This window comes from Tenrec ecaudatus, chromosome 3, assembly GCF_050624435.1.
Source record: "Tenrec ecaudatus isolate mTenEca1 chromosome 3, mTenEca1.hap1, whole genome shotgun sequence".
Classification (NCBI taxonomy): Eukaryota; Metazoa; Chordata; class Mammalia; order Afrosoricida; family Tenrecidae; genus Tenrec; species Tenrec ecaudatus.
In genome coordinates this window covers 116,315,132-116,319,225 of record NC_134532.1, presented here as the reverse complement: position 1 = coordinate 116,319,225, position 4,094 = coordinate 116,315,132, and the positions used below count along the sequence as shown (strand labels likewise).

Here is a 4,094-nt window from a genome sequence, read left to right as displayed (position 1 = left end):
CTTTAAAGAGGTATTTCAAAGCAGATTTTGTCTAATATTATATGATTTATTTCTTGGCTGTTGCTTCTATGTACATTTATTGAACACTTTATACCATTGACAGCATTACATTTTATTGATATGGTGGATATCATTCCCAGTGGGGTTTTTTAATAATCATTTTATTGGGGGCTCTTACAGTGCTTGTTATAATCCAAACATCAATTGGTTTTGTTTGTTTGTTTTTTATTAAAATACTGAGTTTTATTTCACGTATATATTTTTGTCTCCCCACCATTTCCATTTGTCTGACCACTGCTACTACTCTGTCCTATCATATCATTCCATACAGACTTAGAACCAAGCAGAGGGTGGAGTTCCATCTTTACAAACTAAACAGGCATTTTAGACAACACATTCTTGGCAAAGGAACCTGGACGACATGTATCAGACACGGTAGGGAAAGCTCTCACTCTGCATTATAAAAAAGGATGGCCAGATAGCAACTGTTATAGAAATGAAATAAGACGGAAAATTTTAACAAACTGTTCAAACTATTTTCTTAAAGAGACTTCCTCCACTGCCAGAGATCTTGAATAGCCTCCTGGTCAGTCATCCAGAAGCAATTCTTGACATAATTGATTAATTTGGCTTCTGCTTTAGAAAGAGAACCACCCTTTTCTATACTTGCTTGCATTTTTGCTTTAATATCTTCTACAGAACTAGGGCATTTCGGTGTTTTCAGAGTTTTTTCCTCTTTTTTGAAGGATTCTTGACCTTTGGATCCTGGTGTTGATGGTTTTGAGTCTTTTCCATTCTGGTTTGATTTTTGTGCATTTTTGGCTAGAGTATCCCATACAGATTTCTTCACTGGAGCTTTTTCTTCAGTTTCATCATCATCTTCATCATCATCGTTGTCGTCATCTTCTTCTTCATCAGCAGCAAGTTTTACCTTTTTCTGTGGAACCTTGTTCCCGCTTGTGGTGCAGACCTCTTTCCTGATATACTTAGAAGCTTCACATCCTCCTCCTCGTCATCATCCGACTCTGCATCTTCTTCCACAGCTACTAAATGCTGTCCACTAATTTATACAGGTCCTGAGCCACACATCAACCGTAAGACCACTGGTGGTGTTATTTCAAAGCCCCCAAGGGAGACCGTTGGCTGTACAGACATTTTCAAAGTTGCCAATGTTACTTTAATTGGGCTGCCTTCATAATCCATTGCTTCTGCTTCAAACATATGCAGCTCATCCTTTGTACCAGCACCTAAGCTGACCGTTCTGAAAGATAGCTGGTGCTCATTTTCATCATTATCAACCTTAAAGTGATCTTCTTTGTCGGCCTTTAGTTCACAACTGAAAAGATAGTTTGGGGCCTCAGGGGGCTCATGTCCATGTCCACCGAATCTTCCATGGGGTGATGACACGCACTTCGGTGAGAGAAACGGAAAACGGAGGTAAACCACTGCCGATGCTACACACGGCAGCGCAGGACGGAATCACACCAGAGACTCAAACATCAATTGTATCCAACATATCTGTACATATAGTCCACCATTCTTTTCTAGACATTTACTTTCCATTGAGCCCTTGGAATCAGCTCCTCTTTTTTTCCCCTCCCTAACCCCCCCACCCCACCCCCACACCCCCCGCCGCCAACCTTTGGGGCCCCCTGATAGATTCTAGATTGTTAATTATTTTCCAATCTCACACCGACCACTGTGTCCCTTCCCCTCTGGTTTCTATTGTTCTTCCTCCTGGCTGGGGGTGTGGAGTTATGTACCATTCATTGAGATTTGTGCCTCCCTCCCTCCCCACCTCTCCCCATCTCCCCACTACCCTTTTGTATTTCTCTTCCCATTCCTGCTCCTGGGTTCCATGTGTTGTGAGTTTTATTTCTTGCCTATACCTATGGACATGCTCCCATCTAGTCTAGTTTGAGGAGGCCTCCAGGGATCAGAAGCTTATTTTGTGACCCATTAGTGCTCTACTACACCCTCCCTGCGACCCTTCTGTGGGGGGTTGTTCCATTGTCCAGTGTTTAATAATAATCATGTCTGAGTTTTAAAAGCAGTAAGTATTATCAAGGTCTTGATATTTTCTTAAAGAAAATTAGGTGTTTACAGAGGAGATAGACCTTCTTAGAATCACGAAATAATTTAGCTAACTAGATGAGCCTAAAGAAAGAAAAGTATGTATTCATTATTTGACATTTGGGGGTAATATAGTCCACAAATGAAGAAAAATAGTGTGTGATGGATACTACTTATAGAACATAGAAAATTTATCATCTCCAAGGAATTCCTGAGGTGCACTAATGGTTAACAGAGTTGGTTACTAACTGAAATATTACAAGTGCCATTCCACCTTGAGGGACCTTAAACCAAAGTCCTATGGCTCTACTTCTGAAAAGCTAGCCATTGAAAACTCTATGGGCCATCATTCTCCTCTGACACACATGGATGGGGTTTCTTTGAGTAAGAATTAACTTTACAACAATGGGTTTTGATTTGGGCTTATTGTCTTCAAAGGCCATAAGCACATCCTCCTTTGTTTTCTACTGTAGATAGCAGATATGATATGAAAGCTTATTTTTAAGGTTGGTCAAAAATTGTAAGATTAGGGGATCATACAATTCTTATCACAATCCATACATAAAACCATGGTGTCAGGCACATTTGTACAATTGTTGCCATAATCATTCTCAAAACATTTGCTTTCTACTTAAGTCCTTGGTATCAGCTCCGCATTTTCCCCTCCCTCCCTGCCCCTCCTCCCTCATGAATCCTACTATTTCATTATGTCTTACCCTGTCTGACCTCTTCCTTCACCCATTTTCTGTTGTCCATCCCCCAGGGAGGGTCTTATATGTAGATCTTTGTAATCATTTCCCCCTTTCCCCCCACCTTCCCTCCATCTTCCTGGTATCACCGCTGTCACTACTGGTCCTGAGGAGTTATTCTGTCCTGGATTCCCTGTGTTCTCAATTCCTATCTGTACCAGTGTATATCCTCTGGTCTAACCTTATTTGTGAAAAAGAATTGGGATCATGATAGCGGGGATGGGGGGTGCTGGAGCATTTAAGAACTAGAGGAAAGTTGTATGTTTCATCATTGCTACACTGCTCCCTGACTGGCTTGTCTCCTCCCCGCGACCCTTCTGTAAGGGGATGTCCAGTTGCATACATATGGGCTTTGGGTCCCCACTCCACACTCCCCCTCATTCACAATGATATGATATTTTGTGTTTTTATGTCTGATACCTCATCCCTTCGACACCTCGTGTCGATCACACAGGCTGGTGTGCTTCTTCCATGTGGGCTTTGTTGTTTCTGAACTAGATGGGCACTTGTTTATCTTCAAGCCTTTAAGACCCAAGACGCCATAATTTCTGATAGCTGGGCACCATCAGCTTTCTTCACATTTGTTTATTCACCTGCTTCGTCTTCCGTGATCGTGTCGGGAATGTGAGCATCATAGAATGCCAGTTAATAGAACAAACGTTTTTTTCTTTGTGGGAGTACTTGAGTGGAGGCCCAATGTCCATTAGCTACCTTAATACTATACCTACAAATATATGCAAATAGATCAATTTTCCCATCATCTTATATGAATATATTTACATATGTGCATGCCTGTATTTAGACCTCTATAAATGTCCTTTGCCTCCTATTTCTTTCCTCTATTTCCTTTTACTTTCCTCTTGTCCCGCTATCATACTCAGCCTTCATTAGATTTTTAGTCATTTCTCTAGGTTACATTACCCTTGATTAGTCCCTGCCAGGCCTCTTACACCTCCTTGTCACTCATTTTGGATCACTTGTTGTTCCCTTGTCCCTGGGTTGGTTAACACCACTTCCTTTCCCCCATCTCCCCTTCTCCCATGTCTCTCCATAGCCATCAGTCCATTGTCTTCTCCTCCAGATTGTTGATCCTGCCTATCTAATCTAGATAGACTGGCAGAGATAATAATGTGCATAAAAACAAGACAGAGGAAAACAAAGCAACAAAAGAAAATAAAACAACAACAAGCAATGACCAAAAAATTGACTGGGAAAAAAAGCCTGTAAATAACTAAAGGTCTGTTTGTTTACCTTTAGGAGTGTTTTCTGGTC

General features: G+C 41.2%; 1 pseudogene; it reads right to left on the bottom strand.

Annotated features, from left to right (window-relative positions):
- Positions 1–291: 291 nt before the first annotated feature.
- LOC142443521 (nucleophosmin pseudogene) lies at positions 292–1,394 on the bottom strand (annotated as a pseudogene).
- Positions 1,395–4,094: the final 2,700 nt, after the last annotated feature.